This window comes from Canis lupus, chromosome 13 (assembly GCF_011100685.1).
Source record: "Canis lupus familiaris isolate Mischka breed German Shepherd chromosome 13, alternate assembly UU_Cfam_GSD_1.0, whole genome shotgun sequence".
NCBI lineage: Eukaryota > Metazoa > Chordata > Mammalia > Carnivora > Canidae > Canis > Canis lupus.
Genome location: NC_049234.1, coordinates 49268858 through 49291744, shown reverse-complemented (window position 1 = coordinate 49291744; position 22887 = coordinate 49268858). Strand labels below are relative to the sequence as shown.

General features: G+C 39.1%; 1 protein-coding gene and 1 pseudogene across 1 annotated transcript in view; one reads left to right on the top strand and one right to left on the bottom strand.

The window, feature by feature from the left end:
- CRACD (capping protein inhibiting regulator of actin dynamics) overlaps positions 1–22887 on the bottom strand; it is a 280286-nt gene that overhangs the window by 43886 nt on the left and 213513 nt on the right. The window contains 1 exon segment of the mRNA XM_038556160.1: positions 12577–12748. The gene's annotated coding sequence lies outside the window, so the exon portion shown is untranslated.
- LOC119865443 lies at positions 17836–17999 on the top strand (annotated as a pseudogene).

Genomic DNA, 22887 nt, shown 5'->3' with positions numbered 1-22887 from the left:
GCTCAGGTTCCTTTCCACTGGTTCTAGAAAAGTTTGTGCTTTCCTGGGTGGAGCAAGCCGGCACTGGAACCCAAGTACTTTTCTCTTTTGCTTCCTTCTTTTTATGACCATTTTCCTTCACACATTTCAGAAAGCTATCTGGGCTAGTAGAGGGTTTAATATGGTCAATGTATATATATGAATTCTCTTGACAAGAATCTTGTCCAACAGGACCTATAGCATCCTGGGTAATACTGCGGACTCTAACAGTTTTGTCATGGTAACATTTGTGCGGCCTTACTTTCTGACGGTGCCCATTCCCTTGATGTCTGTAATCACTTTTCTTGTAGACTCACATGTACGTGGCCAAAGGGACAGCTCTATGTTTCCTAAAAGGCACAGGCAACTGTTTTCAAGAGGCAGTCTCAAACATGACCTGTGGCTCTTTCCTCATGTCCTCTGTCCCTTTGAGCCAACTGCTTCCCTCAGAGCAGGGCGTTCAATACCCTGGAGTGAATGTGTGCCACTGCTTCTCCTTCCAAGCCAGCCTACTCTACTCTGCAGTGATGTCCTACTTCAAAATTATCCTTTTCTGTTTTGCCCCACATTTCTATCTCCTATTTTAGGGATTTATGAGAGAAGAATAAGCCCTGAATCTCCCCTGCCAGTATGAGCTTATCGCCTCAGCCAGGTATGACCTCATCAATGCCACATTCATTACTTTAAAACAAAATCTTTATTGGATATAATTCACATACTATAAAATTCATCCTTTCAAAGGATGAATTCAACGATTTATAGTATAGTCAATGATTTCCATTGTTTTTTAGTATATGCAAGAAACTGAGCAATTATCACCACCACCTTAGTTTTTATCATCCCAAAAAGAAACCCCATACCCATTAACAGCCACCCTCCTACCCACCCCATGCCTGGCAACCACTAATCTTTCTATTTGCATGAATGTGCCTATTTGAAACATTCAAATAAATGGAATCATACAATAGGTGGTATTTTCTAACCCTCTTCTTTCACTGAGCATAATGTTTTCAAAGTTTATCCATGTCACATTATGTATCAGTACTTCATTCTTTTTTTAATTCCCAAATAATATTCCATTGTATGGATATACAACCCATTGTATTTATCCATTCATCTTCTTTTTTTTAAGTAAGCTTCATGCCAACATGGACTTGAACTCAAGACTCCAGACCAAGGTCACATGCTCTACTGACTGAGCCAGTCAGGTACCCTTATCCATTCATCTTTTGATGGACTTTTGGCTTGCTTCAACTTTTTGGCTATTAAGAATAATGCTGCTATGAACATTTGTATACAAGTTTTTGTGTAGACATACATGTGTTTTCATTTCTCATGGATATATACCTAGGATTGGAATTCTGGGTCATATGGTAACTCTATGTTTAACATTTTGAGGAACTGTCAAACAATGGCTGTACCATTTTACATTACCATCAACAACATATAAGGATTCCAATTTCTCTACATTCTTACCAACATATGTTACTGCCTGTCTTTTTTTTATTATAACCTTCCTACTAGCATGAAGTGATATCTCATTGTGGTTTTGATTTGCATTTCCCTGATAACTAATGATGTTGAATGAGTATGTTTTCATACATAATGGACCTTCTTTATCTTCTTTGGAGACATGTCTATTCAAATAGTTTACCCATTTAAAATTGTTTTGGTTGTGGTGCCTGAGTGGCTCAGTCAGTTAAGTGTCCACCTTCAGCTCAGGTCATGATCCCAGGGTCCTGGGATAGAGCCCCTCATCAGGCTCCATGCTCAGTGGGGACTCTGCTTCTCCCTCTCTCAATCTGAGCTTCCACCCACTTGTTCTCTCTCTCAAATAAATAAAATCTTTTAAAAAATAAAATTGTTGTGATCATCTTATTACTAAGTTTTAAGAGTTCTTTATCTATTCTGAAGATGTCTCTTACCCGATTTATGATTTGCAAATGTTTTCTTCCACTCTGTGGATTGTCTTTTCATTTTTTGATGGCATTGTTTGTAGCACAAAAGTTTTAATGAAGCCCAATTTACCAATTTTTTCTTTTGTCACCTGTGCTTTTGGTATCTAGAAATCACTAATCATGAACACTGGCTCCTTTGTTTTCATTTAAGAATTTTATAGTTTTAGATTCTACATTTAGTATGTAATCTATTTCTAATTCACTTTTGTGAATAGTGAAGGAGTCCAACTTCATTCTTTTCATTTAAGAATTTTATAGTTTTAGACTTTACATTTAGTATGTAATCTATTTTGAATTCACTTTTGTGAATAGTGAAGGAGTCCAACTTCATTCTGTGGCATGTGGCTGACTATTCAATTGTCCCAGCACCACTTATTGAGAAAGATTATTCTTTACCCACTGAATTGCTTGGCAAATGTGGTGACAATCATCTGATCACAAATGTGAGGGTTTACATTTGTACTCTCATTTAAATTCCATTGACCTATGTACCCATATGCCAGTACAACACCGCATAGGTTAAAGTAGCTTTGTAATAAGATTTAAACTTGAGAAGCATGAGCCCTCGAAGATTGTTTTGGTTACTTTGGTCCCTTGCATTCCCATATGAATTTTAGAACCTGTTTGCCAATTTCTGCCAAAGAGTCAGTTGCGATTCTGATAGGAATTGCACTGAATCTATAGATCAATTCGGGGGGAATTGCCATCATAATAATATTAACTTTTCCAATCCATGAATGAGGAAGTCTTCCCATCTATTTAGATTTTTTTAAATTCTTTCAATGGTGTTTTATCATTTTCAGTGTACAAATCTTTTGTTTATTTTTTTACTGTTTTTTAAATTTGTTTTTATTTAAGTTCGATTTGCCAGCATATAGTATAACACCCAGTGCTCATCCCATCAAATGCCCTTTTCTGAGCCCATCACCCAGTTACCCCATCCCCCTGCCCACTGCCCCTTCTGCAACCCTTTGTTTCCCAGAGTTAGGAGTCTCTCATGGTTTGTCCCCCTCTCTAATTTTTCCCACTCAGTTCCCTTCCTTTCTCTTACAATCCTTTTTACTATTTCTCATATTCCACATATGAGTGAAACCATAAGATGATTGTCCTCCGACTGACTTACTTCACTCCAGTTCCAACCATGTTGAAGCAAATGGTGGGTATTCGTCTCTTCTGATGGCTGACTAATATTCCATTGTATGTACACATATATATATACATATAATGGAATATGTGTGTATGTGTGTATGTATATATATATATACACACACACACATACCACATCTTTATCCATTCATCTGTCGAAAGACATCGTGGCTCCTTCCACAGTTTGGCTATTGTGGACATTACTGCTATGAACATTGGGGTGCAGGTGTCCCGGCATTTCATTACATCAGTATCTTTGGCGTAAATATCCAGTACTGTAATTGCTGGGTTGTAGGGTAGCTCTATTTTTAACTTCTTGAGGAACCTCTATACTGTTTTCCAGAATGGCTGTACCAGCTCACATTCCCACCAACAGTGCAAGAGGGCTCCCCTTTCTCCACATCCTCTCCAACATTGGTTGTTTCTTGTCTTGTTAATTTTCACCATTCTCACTGGCGTGAGGTGGGATCTTATTGTGGTTTTGATTTGTATTTCCCTGATAGCAGTGATGTGGAGCATTTTTTTATGTGCTTGTTGGCCACGTGTAGGTCTTCTTTGGAGAAATGGCTGTTCCCGTCTTCTGCCCATTTCATGACTGGATTGTTTGTTTCTTGGGTGTTGAGTTCAATAAGTTCTGTATAGATCTTGGATACTAACCCTTTATCTGATATGTCATTTGCAAATATCTTCTCCCATTCTGTAGGTTGTCCTTTAGTTTTGTTGACTGTTTCTTCTGCTGTGCAGAATCTTTATATCTTGATTAAGTTCCAATAGCTCATTTTTGCTTTTGTTTCCCTTGCCTTCATAGATGTATCTTGCAAGCAGTTGCTGTGGCCAGATTCAAAAAGGTTGTTGCTGGGATACCTGGGTGGCTCAGCAGTTGGGCATCTGCCCTTGGCCCAGAGTGTGATACTGGGATCCGGGATCGAGTCCCACATCGGGCTCCTTGCAGGGAGCCTGCTCTTCCCTCAGCCTATGTCTCTGCTTCTCTCTCTTGCTGTGTCTTCCATGAATAAATAAATAAAAATGTTAAAAAAAAAAAAAAAGGTTGTTGCCTGTGTTCTCTTCTAGGATTTTGATGGATTCTTGTCTCACATTTAGATCTTTCAACCATTTTAAGTTTATCTTTGTGTATGGTGTAAGAGAATGGTCTAGTTTCATTCTTCTGTACTTGGCTGTCCTATTTTCCCAATACCATTTACTGTTGTTATTATTTTTTTAGTTTATTTTCTTTTTAGTAATCTATATACCCAACACGGGGCTTCAATTAATAACCCTGAACTCATGCTCTTCTGACTGAGCCAGCCAGGCACCCTTTGTATTTCTTTTATAAAAATTTATTACTGGGGATCCCTGGGTGGCTCAGCGGTTTAGCGCCTGCCTTTGGCTCAGGGCGTGATCCTGGAGACCCAGGATCAAGTCCCACATCGGGCTCCCGGCATGGAGCCTGCTTCTGTCTCTGCCTCTCTCTCTGTCTCTCATGAACAAATAAATAAAATCTTAAAAAATAAATAAATAAATATTTTTTAAAAATTTATTACTATTTTATTCCTTTGATGCTATTGTAAATGGAATTACTTTCCTAAGTTCATTTTCAGATTGTTCATTGTTAGTGTACTGAAATATAGCTGAAACACAAAAATTCCAATCTTGTATTCTGCAGCTTTGTTCAACTTGGTTTATTAGTTTAGTAGGTTTCTTGTGGATTCTTTAGGATTTTTATATATATAAGATCATGGCATCTGCAAATAGTTTTATTTTTTCCCTTTTTAAAAAAAGATTTTATTTATTTTGAAAGAGAGTGTGTGAGTGGGAGGAAGGGTAGAGGGAAAGAGAGACTTTTTTTTTTTTTTTTTGGAAAGAGAGACTCTTAAGCACACTTCACACTGAGTGCAGAGCCAACGTGGGACTCGATCCCATGACCCTGAGATCATAACCTGAGCTGAAATCAAGAGTTGGGCACTTAAGTGAGTCATCCAGGTGCATCTACTTCTTCCTTTTTAAGACTGATGCTTTTTATTTTTTTTTCTTGCCTAATTATCCTAGCTATAATCTACAGTACAGTACCGAATAGACATTATTGTCTTGTTCCTGATCTTAATGGGAACACATCCATTCTTTCACCATTAAGTATAATATTAGCTGTGAATTTTTTGTAGCTGTACTTCCTCAAGTTAAAGACATTCTATGTTAGTCCTAGTTTTGAGAGTTTTTATCATGAAAGTGTGTTGGACTTTGTCAAAAACTTTCTATGCATCTACTGAGATGATGATGTGGTCTTTGTCCTTTATTTTATTAATATGGTATATTACATTGATTGATTACGTATGTTAAATTAACCTTACACTCTTTGGATAAATCCTGCTTGATCATGGTGTAGAATCCTTTGTATACGTTGCTTGATTCAGTTTGATAGTATTCTGTTGAAGATTTTTATGTCTATATTCATAAGGGATATTGGTCTCTAGGCTTCTTTTTTGTGATGCTTTCACCTGGTTGTGGTGTTAGGGTAACAATGGCCACACACAGTGACTTGGAAAGTTCCCTCCTATTCTATTTGCCACATTCATTCTTATATGTGAGTCTACTCATGCCATTCCAGATCTGAAATGTTCATGCCTTTCCATTAGCCATTCTAAGTCCTGTCCATCGTTTGGAGCCAGTTCAAGGCCTCCTCATTCCTGAACCCTTTCTTAACTGCTCTAGTCCCAGAGTGAGCTCCCCCTTCCAAAAGCCCCTTCGGTTCTGAATGTGCTTATAGCTGAAATTTACTCTAAAGAGCTGTAGCTGAAATGAAATGGTAAATGCTGGGTGTGAGGTAGAAGCTGGAAGCAGGACAAGTGGAGTCCTAGTGAGTAGCAGAGCCTAAGGAGGGGAGGGCAGCTAAGGCAGGAAGACACCTGAGCCTGATGACTCAGGACCAGTAGAACAACTCAGGGCCATGGGACTAGAAGGCTGAGGCCTCTTGAGAGGCAGAACAGTGGATGGTGAAGAATGAACTCTTTACTGCTTAATTACTGACTCAGGAACTTATCAGCAAGTCACTATCTAGCCATAGTTTTCTTATCTTTGAAACTGCAATAGTGTCAGGAACAAGGTAAGAATGTCTACTCTTGCCACTTTTATTCAGCCTACTACTGAAAGTCCCAGCCAGGGCAATTAGACAGGAAAAAGAAATAAAAGGCGTTCAAATTGGAAAGGAAGAAGTAAAACTGTCATTATCTGTGGATATGATTTTATATATGGAAAACCCTAAAGACTCCACCAAAAAAATCTATTAGAACTGATAAATGAAAAAAAAAAAAAAAAGAACTGATAAATGAATTCGATAAAGTTGCAGGATACAAAATCAATATATAAAAATCTGTTGCACTTTTGTATACTAACAATGAACTATCAGAAAGAGAATTAAGAAAATAATCCCATTTACAATTGCATCCAAAAAAAAGATACCCAGGAATAAATTTAACCAAGGAAGTGAAAGACCTGTGCACTGAAAACTATAAGACATTGCTAAAAGAAAATGAAGACATAAACAATGATATTCTGTGCTCATGGATTGGAAGAACTGTTAAAATGTCCATACCACCCAAACCTACAGATTCAATGCAATCCTTATCAAAATCCCAATGGTTTTTTTCACAGAAATAGAACAAACATTCCTAAACATATGGAACCACAAAAGACCCCAAATAGCCAAAACAATCTTGAGAAACAAGAACAAAGTTGGAGATACCACAATCCCTGATTCCAAACTACGTTATAAAACTGCAGTAATCAAGACATTATGGTATCAGCATAAAAAGAGATTTATGGATCAATGGTACAGAAGAGAAAGCCCAGAAATAAACACCTATGTAAATGGTTAATTTACAACAAAGGCGGTAAGAATATATAATGGGGGAAGGACAGTCTCTTAAATAAATGGTGTACAGAAAACTGGATAGCCACATGCAAAAGAAGGAAATTAGACGACTATCTTATACCATGTACAAAAATAACTCAAAATGGATTAAAGACTTGAATGTAAGACCTGAAACCATAAAACTAGAAGAAAACAGGCAATAAGCTCATGGATATCAGTCTTAGTGATGATTTTTTAGATCTGACTCTAAAGGTAAGCACAACAAAATAAAAAATAACCAAGTGGGACTACATCAAACTACAAAGCTTCTGCACAGCAAAGGTAACCACTGACAATATGAAAAAGCAACCTACTGATTGGGAGAAGATATTTGCGTACCATATATCTGAAAAGGGGTTAATATCCAAAATATATAGAACTCCTACAACTCAATAACAAAAAAACAGTATGATTAAAAAATGGGCAAAGGATCTGAACATTTTCCCAAAGAAAACATAAAGATGGCCATCAGTCACATAAAAAGATACTAGCCAACACTAATCAGGGAAACACAAATCAAAACCACAATGAGCTATGAATGTTAGAATGGCCATCACCAAAAAGACAAGAAATAACAAGTGTTGGCGAGGATGTGAAGAAAAGGGAACGAACCCTTCTGCACTGGTGGGTCAAAATATAAATTGGTGTAGCAACCATGGAAAACAGTCTGGAGGTTCCACAAAAATTATAAAAATAGAACTACCATGTGATCCAGCAATTCCACTACTAGTATGCATTTATTTATTTATTTATTTATTTATTTTAAATTAATTAATTAATTTTTAAAAGCTTTTATTTATTTGTTTGAGAGAGAGACAGTGAGCACAAGTGTGGGGCAGAGGCAGAGGGAGAAGCAGACTCTCCACCTAGCAGGGAGCCCGATGCAGGGCTTGATCCTAGGACCTCGAGATCATGACCTGAGCCAAAGACAGATGCTTAACCAACTGAGCCACCGAGGTGTCCTCACTACTGGTATTTATCTAAAGAAAACAAAAACACTATTTTGAAAAGATACATGCACGTCTTGTCTACTGCAGCATTATTTAGACTAGCCAAGATACAGAAACAACCTAAATGTCCATAAATGGATAAACGGACGAAGAAGATGTTAAACACACACACACAGGAATATTATTTAGCCATAAAAAATGAAATCTCGCCATTTGTGATAACATGAACATACCTTGAGGGTATTATGCTAAGTCAGAGAAGAAATATAGTATGATCTCACTAATACATGGAATCTAAAAACTACAACAAATGAACATGCAAAACAAAACTATTAAATACAGAAACAGATTGATGGTTGCCAGAGGGGAGGAGGTTGAAGAGTGGGTGAAAAAGGTGAAGGGGTACAAATTTCCAGTTATCAAATAGGTCATGGAGATGTACAGCATGGTGACTATGGTTAATAATACAATTATTTATATTGTATGATATATATTATTCTATGCATTGTATATATTATCAGTATCATGTACTTGAAAGTTGCTAAGAAGATAAATCTTAAAAGTTCTCATCAGGAGGATGACTGGGTGGCTCAGCAGTTGAGCATCTGCCTCTGGCCCAGGGCGTGATCCCAGGGTTCCGGGATCGAGTCCCATGTCGGGCTCCCTGCATGGAGCCTGCTTCTCCCTCTGCCTGTGTCTCTGCCTCTCTCTCTCTGCATCTCTCATGAATAAATAAATAAAATCTTAAAAAAAAAAAGTTCTCAAGAAAAAAAATTTTTTGTAACTTTTGTATGGTAACAGATTGTGGTGATCATCTTGCAATATATACAAAATAATAAATCATTATGTTGTAAACCTGAAACACGGTATATGTCAATTATATCTCAATTTTTTAGAATTTCAATTTCTGGAAGAAAGAAATGAGGATAATAACATCAATCTCATAGTGTGGCACTATGAGTTCACCTATGCAAAACACACTGCATTAAGCTCAACAAGTGGTGGCTTTAATAATATGCCATTGGATGTTCTCTGTGAAAAAAAAAGGTTTGTGGTTAAAGGAGTCTTGGAAATGTTCCATACTGCATCTCCCTTCTCAGAGATTCCCAGGGCACATTAGCATAGTAAAAGCTCTGAAAAGTCTTATGTAAAGGATCCTATTTAATTTGTTTTGGCCAAGAATTCCCCAAACCTATTTTCCAAGCTGACCCTCTTCCCCTTTTTAAATTCAACACATTTGGGGAAATACAATTTTAGTTATATTTAATTAATAAAGGAAGTCTTAAATTGTTAAAAACTGAACATGTTTTACTATTTTGCTTTCCCCGCAGGTATGTATAATTTAAAAGCAGCAGCCAAGGAGAAAAAAGGCTTATAACCTAGCGAAAGAACAGAAAGCTCAAAGGAAATGAGAAATTTCAGGCAGGAGGAAGATCAATAATGAGCTATTTTTGGCCATGGAGACACTTCTAGAATAACAGATTCTTGGAGTTTGACAGCGTATTAAAGTTCAACTCCTTTAAATTCTCACCCAATGCAGAATTTCCCTTCATCAGTCCAAACCCTTGCTGGCACATACCCAGCCTCCCGTTTTAGGCAGCTCTAGTACTTAGGAAATTCTCCCTCACCCTGGGCTGAAATCTGCCTCCATGGAACCTCCACCCAAGACGGTGCCAGCAGAATTTTGAGGTTTGTGTTTCAATGAGAGCTGTCCATCGTGGAGATAGCAAATAAAATGCACAGAGATTTTGTGAATCATTATACAATCTAAAGTAACATGATTATTAATTGAGCAGTAAGTGGAAAATAAAAATTATTGGAAACACATTAATTATACTTTAGTTAAAAAAAAAAGGAAGTGTTGGAAACAGCATCTTTCATTTTCTCCATCTGTAAAGGGGGTGAATAATCAGAAATTCAGCTATACGGTAAGCAATGGATATAGGGTTTATTTTGCAGGTGGAGTTATTTTGCAACTGTCAATTTCTAAGAAGAAAAAGGAAACATATTTTAAATGACTCCTGTTTCTTGTTTTTTTATTTTTATTATTTATTTATTTATTTATTTATTTATTTATTTATTTATTTATTTATTTAATGATAGCCACACAGAGAGAGACAGAGAGAGGCAGAGACATAGGCAGAGGGCGAAGCAGGCTCCATGCACCGGGAGCCCAACGTGGGATTCGATCCCGGGTCTCCAGGATCGCGCCCTGGGCCAAAGGCAGGCGCTAAACTGCTGCGCCACCCAGGGATCCCTTTCTTGTCTTTTTAATTTAAAAAATAAGGGATCCTTGGGTGGCTCAGCGGTTTAGCGCCTGCATTTGGCCCAGGGCATGATGCTGGAGTCCCCCGGGATCGAGTTGCACATCGGGCTCCCTGTATGGAGCCTGCTTTTTCCTCTGTGTCTCTGCCTCTCTCTCTCTGTCTCTCATGAATAAACAAATAAAATCTTTTTTTTTTAAATAAATAAAATCTTAAAAAAATATTTAAGGAGACATTTTAAAAAACTCTTTACCCAAAGCTTATCCTTCCAGCTTCTTTTATTATAAAAATAAGTATTAAATAATTAAAATATAGTGTATGTCTCAAAAATATAGGTTTATTAACAAAAGCCAATAACAAGGACAGGGAATGTTTACCTGTATTTTATAAAAATGTAGCTGTTTGAACCCCTATGGAATTCCAAGGCTTTGTACAACTTAAAACCTATGGAAAACTCCAAGGGAGTAGATGGAATAGAACTTAGAGGAGAAGAGAACCCCCAGGATCCAGGCTCCTCTAAAGGTCCAAAGTCATTCAGTAAGCAATCAGGGATTTGGCAAAATCATAAAAAGGACAGGCTGTGTTTTCACAGAACAGTCCTTTTAAAGGAGAACTTTCTAGACTCAACTTCATTCGCATTCAACTACTAGTTCGTCACATTTTAGTTATTTGTACACCTCATTCTGATACTCTGAGGCAAAAGGGTTTGCATTCCTGTTTTACAACCAAATAAACTGAAGTAAAATCAAAACATTCATACTGAACAATACTCAAGCATACATCAGTACATAACTGAGATTCCAACAACTGGATGAATTCAGTGCTAGCTGTGTTCTTCTTTCAGTAAAATAATTTCCTTCAGTTTTCTTACTAAAGATAATGGAAAACAAATACAGGCCTGTGAAGGAAGAGTCAGTATTAGTCAGGACCCACAAATGCGGTGGCTGAGCACTGCAGTTTCATGTTTCCTGCTTGCCTAAGAAGTCTGTAAGTTATGCTCAACGGCAGTGTTTATTACAATTTACTTACTGACACACAACACAGAGGATGTTTTTGTTCTCATCCTTGAATCATAGAAAAACCATCACAGATGACATTGTCAATTCCTTCCATGTGTATTAGGGAAACTCGTACTGTGCCAGGCATTCACAGGAAACGTTTTTGGAGCACCTAATACAAGACCGAATAAAACCTGGTCCCTGACTTCATGGAACTGGCAGTCAAATGAGAGAGACAGACCAGCAAATCAGTAATTTCCATAGAAAGTGACAAGTTCTCTGCTGGAGCCAGGTGCATGACGCTGGGGGAATACTGGCAAGGGTAAACTAATCAGATCACGTCACGGGAAGACGCTACTCAGAGGAGCTGACTTTAAGCCATCAGTAGCAGAGTTGAACCATCTCTGACTCCGATTTCAATTCCCAGCACTCAGGTGAGAAAGTACCTCCTGACCCTGCTTTTCTGAGTTCTTGACACTGTCATGGCCAGATTTATAGCCTGTGGTCTCAGAAAGAAAGAGAGGGAGAGGGAAGGAAGATGAAGAAGGGAAGGAGAGAGGGAGGGAAGGAGAAAGGGAAGGGGTGAAGAGGGAAGCAAGAGGGAGAGACGGAGAAACAGAAAACAAAGAGCAGGGGGTGCCCTGGTGGCTCAGTTGGGTAAGCCTCTGTCAGGCTCTTGGTTTTGGCTCAGCCGGTGATCCCTGGGTGGTAGGACAGAGCCCCCAGTGGGTTCTACACTCAGCTGGAGACCACCTGCGATTCTGTCTCCCCTCTGCCCCTCTCCCTCCCTCTCAAATAAATAAATCTTTATTTCTCTCAAATAAATAAACAAGCCTTTAAAGAAAAAAGAAAAAGAAAACAATGAGTAGAAGTTACAAGTTCCGTGACAGGTTCCAGAAGCTGCTAGAGATTGCCAGAGGTATGAAGGGTGACCACTCAGTGCCTGAGCAGTCTGTGTTCTCAACGTGGATGTCCCACCTAATCTGTGACCACCCTTTCTCTATGTCAAGCAACAGGACACGGGAATGCAGTCTCCTTCTATCCAGGTTAACTTGCTGAGCCAATGCAGTGGGGGTGTTGCCTCTACCACCAGTGAGGGCAGCAAAATGAAGGTGCAGATCCCTGTGCTCTCCTGGAAAATGGGGTCAGATTCATTGCTGATCCCCCTGCTACGGTGACTTCTCCACACAGAATGCACAAAGTACCCCACGTCTTCCACCTTCCCATAGATACAACACAGCTGTGATTCCACCCTTGCCTCCTCTGGAATCCCATTCTCCACCTTGGGACTCTGCCAAAGATCTGGAGGGTGGGGGTGGGTGGAGTATGAATTGTTACCTTAGATTGTCTTCCAGGGTCTCCTCATCTGAAGAGAAGGTCCCATTGCTGACACTCCGGGAAGAGCGAATCTTAGTCCCTGTTGACACCTCCTGGGACAACAAAGTGTCTTTCTTTTTCCTTCTGCCAAACAACTTCTTAAAAGGCTGGAATTTACCTCCTTTCTTCTTGTCTGTGGATTAGAAGATAAACATATGCTGCAGTTTGACAGAGCTGCACCTCTGAGCCTGAGAGCAAATTACAAGTGAGCTGCCTCTGGCCAAGGGAGCTGGGGCAAAGGGCAGCCATCAGAGTGAGTGAGCGACCAAGCCCTGTGCCAGCAACGGCAGGGCCAGCCCCTGTCTGGGCACAGTCAGGCAGAGACAAGCCAAGGGCATGGAAAGGCTTTTGCCACCAGGCTCCCAAAAAAGCACCTGGGTCAACACGGAGGGGTCCCAAGCATCACAGTGGCCGCACAGCACCCCCGGGCACATGCTACACAAAGGTGGTGCCTGCTTTCTTTAACAAAGCAGATGGCCAGTGCCCTTCTCCACAGAAGAAGCTGAGAAAACATGTTAAGTCAGACAGGTGCTTAAAAAAATGTATATACCTTTACGTATATAACTTTGTGCATGTGTGTGCGTGTGTGTATACACACACACACACACACACACACACACACACTCCCCTGAGAATCACCCTGTTTTAGCCATTGTCAGATACGGAAGGTAACTGCTAACTCTTGGCATAAGCTTTGCCCCCAATTCCCTCCACCTCTATGTATTTCCAGTTTATTTCTCTTTTCTCCTCTTAAAATCCACTACAAAGAGTCCCAAAAGAGTTGCTATGAACGTCTCTCCATATATTACTTCATCCAGTCAGGACCCAGGGCTCAGTGCCAGCATTTCCAACAGATATTTTAGTTTATACCGTTCAGTTCTGCTTCTTCAATCACAAATCCATCCACATCACTCCGCTCCTACCTCAGGAAAGAAAGTGTGTATCACACTGTACCAGAAGCAGCATCTCTTCAGGGCCTTCCTTTTCTTTAAGAAGCCAGTCACCCAGTGGTCATCTTATTTTTAATTACTTAACCCTTAACATGCACCCCTGCTTCAAGAACTTTCCAAGTATTAATTTAGTTAATCCTCACAATGACCGTATGAGGTTGATACTATTAACATCCCCATGTTACAGAAGAGGATCCTCAGGCACAGACAGATGAACTAACTTGTCTATGTCAGGGGAAATGTGTCTCTGAAGCTGGAGTCAAGAGCTCTGAGGGAAAAGAAAAGATGGAAGCTTGCAAAGCATATGGAAAAGTACCTGCACAAAACACCTAGGTATGAGTCTGCATCTGAGTATCAGATACCCTGGACCTCTGCTGGCCAGAGAAAAATCGGCGTATAAAAATGAGGTTCAAGATGTGCAAGGTAATCATCTCATTTCTTTTAGTGATCTTCAGTTCTGGCCTTCCTGAGACCAAGTCTGAAGCACAGAAAAAGTGTTTTATTATTTTTTTTAAGATTTATTTATTTATTCAAGACAGAGAGAGAGACAGAGAGAGAGAGAAGGAGGCTCCGTGCAGGGAGCCTGACGTAGGACTCGATCCCGAGTCTCCAGGATCACACCCCGGGGCTGAACCGGCGGCACTAAACTGCTGGGCCACTGGGGCTGCCCAGAAAAAGTGGTTTAAACCTCTCTGCCCTAAACTGTAACATAAAACACTGAGAAAGCACACAAAACAGTTGCCAACCACAAAAAGACAACAGTCTGGGATCCTTACTATAGGTGCAAACAGACCTTCCAACCTCAGTGGCCCCTGAAACAGTAATGAATTATATCACACTTAAGAGGAAAGGGCACTTGTATCAGATGCCTCCCATCCACAATGTTCTGTGCCAGCTATGCAGTCCTCAAACCAGAGTTAAATTCTTTTCATTATGTTTATTTAAAAGACAAGAAGTGTGTGCAATACAATTGAAATCATAACACTTAAAAATGGTGGGACGTCTGGGTGGCTCAGTGGTTGCCTTTGGCTCAGGGCGTGATCCCAGGGTCCCAGGATCGAGGCTTGCATGGGGCTCCCCCAGGGAGCCTGCTTCTGAGCCTGCTTCTCCCTCTGCCTATGTCTCTGCCTCTCTCTCTCTGTCTCTCATGAATAAATAAATAAAATCTAAAAAAAAAAAAAAAACCACTTAAAAATGGTAAAAACAAACAATACAAATGGGAGGGTTTGATTTCAGACTGCTTGTTTTCAGTGGTTATTTAATTCAGGAAAATAAGCCAGAGATTTTCATGACACCTACTTCTGGTTCCCATCAATAAATAATTTTTTAAAATTATAATCAATAGTCTCTGAAGACCATCAAAGAACATCAAGTGTTAAAAGAGCTAACCTTATATAAAATGAGTCAATTAAAAATTTTAAAGTATTCTATAAGACACTACAAGTATCATTATATTATATAGTTGGTCTTTGGCACTGACTGATGAAATAAATGAATTATTTTCTCTATGACTGTCCAAAGCTCAAAATATGCAAATGACACCTGATTTCTTGATTTGGCAGCATTATTATATATGGTCAAAGAGTAATTTGTGCTACATTTTACTTATTTTTGAGGTGAAACTTTTCCTTTTTCCTTTCATATTGATTGCCTTTTTCCCCACTACAGAAATATCTAGTCCTTAATTCTCTAATCAGAAATATTCTAAAAGACCATAGCAAAATTCTAAAAGTATCAGTTATGAAATCATTATCCCCAGTCTGGACCCACAAACCTAGCTTTTTAGCTAAGTAGATAATTTTAGATCATGTCAGAGTTTATTGATGGGGAAACAAATCAACACTTGCTCTGAAGTCAAGGTGGATTTGGTGGTCTTCAGTTGAGTTGGAACCAAGGGAGTTAACTATAACTACTAATTTACTAGATAAACCACAGTTTCTTACAGTAACAACAGGTGACTTGCGCATTTCACTAATGGGTGGTCTATACAGTCAGCCAAGGAGGCTGATATGTATTTTTTGTATTGCTTCAGTGTTCAGAATGGTGGCAGCCACCATATAAAATTAGTCTGCATTGATCATATTGTTGGGGGAGAGCAAGTGAGTGAAGAGAACCCGGAAGGAACTGAATACAAAGTTAAGGATGGGATAAAGACAGCCTTGGGGAGGACACCAGGGTATGGAAGCCTTAGCTGGGAGGTGAACTTGATAGGCTTCATGCAAGCACAGAATGGCCTCCCTCAGGCGCTTCGTCTGTAAAGCTGGCCCCATTTGAGTGCCTTGTGAACCAGGCACTCTGTCCTGCACATTATATGGGCAATCACTTGTATGAGTACACACACATTATCTAGGAAGATGTGTCAAAGTCCAAATGTGAGCATATTTCTCAAGGATTACTCCAGAAAGGCCATTTTAGCAATGCCTTATTTTTTTTTAATGCCTTAGTTATTATGGGAAAGGTAAAAGAACAGTAAAACCTATCTGAACTATCCATCCAACAACCAATCCTTCTTACCATGAGAAAAAGAGATTCTAGGCCTAAGAACATCAATTTCTCTTCAGAGGAGGAGTGAGAATGCAGAAACTTACAAGTATACTCCAGAGTCTTAGTGTTTGGTCACATCTGAGTTATAAAAAATAATTTTCAAAAATAAAAAATAAATTTTCCCCCTTCTCATTTCCAAAATACATTTCCTTTTTCTTTTTTTTAAGATTTTATTTATTAATGAGAGACACAGAGAGAGACACAGGAGAGGGAGAAGCAGGCTCCTCGCAGGGAGCCTGATGTGGTACTCGATCTTGGAACTCTGGGATCACGTGCTGAGCAGAATGCAGACACTCAACCACTGAGCCACCCAGGCATCCCCTAAAATATTTCCTGTCAGAAATATTTTTCATCTGAAATACAGTTTAAATATTTGTTTGTATGATTATTTTATTATTGATTGGGACAATTAATTAATTTTCCAGGATTAATTTTATTAAAAGACTCAGTAATTACATTTAGGCCCACCCTACATTCTGACACCAAATCATAACTAAGCAACGTTAATAGGAAATGAAATCTTATAAATCAGAGAGGGGGCAGCCCCGGTGGCGCAGCGGTTTGGCGCCGCCTGCAGCCCGGGGTGTGATCCTGGAGACCCGGGATCGAGTCCCACATCAGGCTCCCTGCATGGTGCTTGCTTCTCCCTCTGCCTGTGTCTCTGCCTCTCTCTCTCTCTCTCTAGCTGTGTCTCTATGAATAAATAAATAAAATCTTTAAAAAATAATAATAATAATAAATCAGAGAGGGAGTTATACTTATTCAGTTCCCCAGTTTTACTCTCAAAGTTTGGTATAAGATCTCTTGCATCAAAAAAGTAACTAAATTTTATGAAATATTTGCAAATCTATGGCACAACAACCATTATGAAATCCTGAGCATATGTCTACAAATAGTCATTAAATTAACTATTTTGTGATCAGTTTATGATTTGGGGGATACCCTGTCTCCATAGAATCAACTGGATTAAGTGTATGGTTATCACCAGCAGCTATCTTCTTCATAGGTAACACCAACCCTTACTGTGAAAATTTTTGTACAGATAGGGTCTAAAAGATCAAAGCAATTTTGACAATGTAGTAAAGCACTTCTGCAATGGTAGTGTGAAATATTCCAAAATACAACTGCCATACATTAGAAGTGTAAGTAGTTTAGCAAAGTCATATCCAACATTACTGTATTTGAGATGGCATTTTAGAATTTAGTGAGGCGAACGTGATAACCCCTACACTACGGAAACGCCTGCATTTTAGAATTTAGTAACACAAATCTGCTTTCACTGGGTGGCTGGTATGGGGTAAGGGGAAGGGAAGAGAGAAGGAATTCCTACTAAAATTTGTTTTTTACTGGCTGCAGCTAGTTAAGGGTTAAGTGTGTGGGCCCTAGAGACAAAGAATACATGGCCTGAATTCTGATCCCATCTCTTACTAGCCATAAAACATCTGCTTACCAGCCTCTCTGTACATTTACTGTCTTTTTTTTTTTTTTAATTTACGGTCTTAAGTTATAAGATTGAATTTATTATAGAAAAGACAGTGGGTGCTATATTTTCTTAATATTTCAGCAATTTTCTGTTGCAATTTTTCACATGAAAGAATCTATATATGCATAAAGATTGCTTCAGGGATCACAGTAATTTTCATTCTTTAAGTACTGCATTGAATTAATTTATTTTCATCATCCAATAATTACTTTAGGGAATTTTTTTTCATTTAAAAGAGTGCACATCGCTTCTCGGCCTTTTGGCTAAGATCAAGTGTAGTATCTGTTCTTATCAGTTTAAAAGAGTGCACATTATCCATTATTTCATGGATATAATTACATGCCATTTGATGGCTGCATCATCATAATTGCTAGTTTATATAGAATATTCTAAAAATTAAAAATCACTGGGCAAGTCAAGCAAATCTGCTTCATTTTCCATTTGTCATAAAGATGCAATTCTTACATTTTCATTTCTAAACCTAAAACAATAAAAATGTGCAATTTATCTGTATTGGATTTATATAGTATGCTTCCAAGTGAGAAACAGAATTTCCTATTGTAGTTCATTTTAAGCATCATAAGCGCCTTGGTTTGGAGTTTCTCAGAATGTGCTCTGTGGTTGGTACCAGGTTCTTATTCAAAGACCAGTACATTTGAGAATCCATGTAAAATAAAGTTAAATATGTTTCTTTACTATGAGACCTTTCAGAGTCTTTAATATGCTGGTATCATTACTGCTTTCCAAAAGAGGAGAGAATATGCAGTGCTTCCCAGAGTTCACTTTCTGATATTGGTCATGAGTAAGTGTTCCTCTGAAGATACCCTGGGAATCACTTTATTATTTCCTTCAAAAATCTCTTTTTAATTTAATTTTTAAGTTACCTTCACACCCAACACAGGGCTCAAACTTATAACCTGAGATCAAAAGCCACATGCTTTACTAACTAAGCCAGCCAGGCAATCCTCTCTCAAAAATCATTTATTTTCTGTAGGTACCATATATTTCGTACACACACCTCCCCTACAATCTACAGTGCACTGCTCAGTAAACTCAAGTGAGTTAACTGAAACATTTTGGTTAATTAAGCCTAATATTTATGTAAAGTTCTGATTTCACTCATGTAAGTAAACAGTGTATGTTAGGACACAGTACACAACAACTGTCTGAATCCTGTAATCTAATTTAAAGGTAATTTCACGGGAAGCCCCTGTGGCTTAGTGGTTTAGAGCTGCCTTCAGCCCGGGGTGTGATCCTGGAGACCCAGGATCGAGTCCCACACATCGGGCTCCCTGTATGGAGCCTGCTTCTCCCTCTGCCTGTGTCTCTGCCTCTCTCTCTGTCTCCGTGTCTCTCATGAATAAATAAATAAAATCTTAAAAAAAAATAAAGGTAATTTCACAACATCTTTTTTTGGCTCTGGAACATCAGAGTATTTTTGAGAGGAAACTGTTCAGTTAAAAAAGATTACTAGAGGGGCACTTGGGCAGCTCAGTTACTTAAGCATCTGACTCTTGATTTCGGCTTGGGTCATGATCTCAGGGTTGTGAGATCAAGCCCCATGTTGGGTTCCCACTCTGGGCATGGAGACTGCTTAAGATTCTCTCTCCCTCTCTTGAAAAAAAAAAAAAATCACTAGAAGTACAGTGATACACAAGCACTTGGTAGTTATCACCTTTTTACTGTGTCCAGTTTCCCAGTACATTCTGACTAAGGAGTTGGCAACATGTCAGGTAGGCAGCACCCTCCAGTGTCATATCATAAAAAGGCTAAGGACTGAGATTCTCCTTCTAGAGAGGAGGGAAGGGGTATCAATGGTGGCTGTCAAGTTACATGAGGGAAGAAGGAAGAGTTGTTTCTTTTTCTGGGGAAGCACAGGGGGAAGCAGATATTTACTGCTGTGCTTTTTCAGAAAATGAAGAGACAAGATCAATAATGTTCTTTTATAAGAGGGCAGGGGTGGCTAGAACAAATGGTGAGAGGTCCACAGATGGTAGTGACTGGCTTTCACAAGTCAGGGGGCACAAACAGAGCAGGTGGTGACTGGCCCATATCAGGGAATACCAAGTCCTGGACACAGGCTATGGCATATGGTGTAGATCTGAGGTGGGCCTAAGGTTTGGATTTGCTATTTCCTCAGACAAAAATATCATCTTTTTCCTTCTCAATTTGATGAGGTTCTATTCATTTTTCAAGACCTATGTCCTTGAAGCCTTTCCCAAGTCACTAAGCCAAATAGTAATTGACCACACCTTCCTCTGGCTTCCGTGTGCTTTGTTCACCCTTCTTTTGTGCCACTGTATGTTATGAACCTAACTGCTGAACTGTGTCCACTCAAAATTCATACGTTAAAGTCCTAACCCCCAAGTACCTCAGAATATGACTGTATTGGAGATAGAGTCTTTAAAGAGCTAATTAAGATAAACGGAGGTCATTAGGTGGGCCCTATTCAAATATACTGGTGTCCTTATAAAGAGATTAGGAAAACAGATACACATAAAGGAAAGGGCATGTGAGGAATACCTCTCTGCCTTTGCCTAGAGAATTCCCAACTGTTACCCCAAGCACATTCCAGGTGTCATGTTCCTTGGATAGATGTCCTTACACTCTCTGGCCAGAAAGAATGACTCTCTCCTCTGTTCTCCATTTGTGCATGCACAGACATCTACTACAATACCACAGAGCATGCTATAGCTCCTAGACTGCAAGTTCCCTGGGTACAGGGACTGAACCTTGTTTATTCTACATCTACAGCGCCCATCATGATGCCTGGAGCACTCAATAAAACGTACCTACTATTCCCTATCTCCTTCAGAGTAGATGTGTTTTAGAAATCAGAATTTTTCAGATTGTATAAGGGTGTATTTAGACCCCAGGGGGTCTGTGACAATTCATAATCAAATGTAGGATTTCTGAAAAACACCTTTATTCATTTTAAGTTTTGCTAATATATACACCTGTGCCAAACTTCCAAAGAAGTTTGAGATTTTGAAAATGCAGATAAAGGATGGTGATCTCTTTATGTAGTATATTAAAAGTACTTGTTTTGACAATGCAAATGTGGTCAAGCGTGATTGACCTAGGGTACCTCACCCATGAGAAACATGAGGTGAATACAGATAATTTCACCCAGTTAAAGTGAGATATGTAGCAAAATGCACACATGCACACCCCTCAAATACCTACCAGTTACCCCACGTTGCTCCTTGTGTCAGAAGATGCATTCATACAACACATGTGGCATTGCAGCTGCTGTCCAATTTGATAACCTGCCTTCCCCTACCTCACAAGCTGCAGCCCTTCTAATGTGCTAGTCCACAAGCAAACTTCAGGTCTTTTTCAAGGCTTACATATTTATTATAGTATTTACATATTTCATTATAATTTAATATGTGGAAAACAACTACTTCTTTTAGTAGGGTCCTATTCTTTTAAAATATGTCATTGAAAATAAAATAAAATATGTCATTGATAAATTTTTCGTGTGTTGTGTTAAATATCCTATTTTTCCCAATAGACTTGGTTTTCATTTTATAATTTTGCATAACATGTTGATTTTGGGCAATGTTTAGGTCACATAACAGCAGCACTGACTGTAAATACCTACACAAAACCTACTGAATTATGTCTGTACTTAACCCAGATCTAGGTAAGGGACTATCAAAATGACAACAATTTGGCAGTTTTTTGGGGCCTATTATTTCTCAAAACCACATCAATTTATAGTTTTCTGTTTTTCCCATTGGTCTGTCTCAGAACGTCCTTTGATATGTCTTACAACAATTCACAAGTAAAACGAAATGATATTTAGAAATAGTAACAGAGGCAGATATGATTGCTAATGTGAAATCTGTGTCTGGACACATTTCTCCCACACGCTAGAATATGTGTGGGTGCTGGTTCTTTTCACTGCCAAATTGTGCCACTTGAGTTTCAAAGAGTGCTGTGAATACAAAAAATCAGGCTGACTTTGAGTGGAAAAAATTGGCAAGTGGGAGTTGCTTGCTACTTTACCCCACATATTTAGTGTAGTAGGACAAAAGTTTAGGGACATCAGAGGCTGTATTGATCAGGGTTTAATCAGAGAAACAGAACCAGTAGGAGATAGAGGTAGAAACGTGCATGCACATGTGTAAGATATATTAAAGGATTTACTGCAAGGAATTGTCTTATACCAGGTGGTGGCTGGCTAAGCAAGTCTGAAATGCACAGGGCAAGTCCTTAAGAAGGAAGGCTAGAATTCAAGAGCACAGACTACAACTGCTGTTCACAGATGGAATTTCTTCTCTCAGGGAAGGCTCAGTCCTATTTTTAAGGCCTGTCTATCTATTAAGATGGAGAGAGAGAATCCCAAGCAGCCTCTTCACCCAGCACAGAGCCTAGCACAGCACTCCATCTCACAACCCTGAGATTGTGACCTGAGCCAAAATCAAGAGTCAGACACTTAACTGCCTGAGCCACCCAGGTGACCCAAGGCCTTTCAATTTATTGATTCAGGCTCACTCAGATTATCTTTTTTTTTTTTAAGATTTATTTATTCATGAGAGACACACAGAGAGAGGCAGAGACATAGGCAGATGGAGAAGCAGGCTCCCTGAGGGGAGCCTGATGAGGGACTCAATACCAGGACCCCAGGATCATGCCCTGAGCCAAAGGCAGATGCTCAACCACTGAGCCACTCAGGTATCCCCCCTCAGATTATCTTGAATAATCTCCCTTATTTTAAATCGATGAATTATGGACTTTCATTATATCTCTAAAATACCTTCACAGCAATAGTTCAATTAAACAGTATTTGTGTTTGATTAAACAACTAGGGACAAATTAACACATCAAAATGATCATCACACTCTGGGACACAAAGGAATGGCTCAGTGGTTAAGTTTCCCACTCTCGATTTCGGCTCATTTTGTGAAATCAGGGTAGTGAGATGCAGCCCTGCATCACACTGAGTGCTCTGGGGGAGTCTCCTTGAGATTCTTCCTTTCCCTCTATCACTTTCCCTGCTCAGGCAAGCACTCTCTACACACACACAAAAAAAATCTTTAAAAAAATAATCATCACACTTCATCCTTTGTCAACCTGGCAACCATATACATCTCCTTTAACCATATTTAATTTCCAAATAAAGTCAGTAACAAAGCCATACTTCCACTAACATGATACCAATATCCCACATACATTTGAAAACACACTAACTTGCTCCCTAGAAGAGGATGCAAAGTCCTTGAGTAATATTCACACTTCTCCTATAACTACATACTGAGGTATAATGCTATTATTAATGTATCTTAC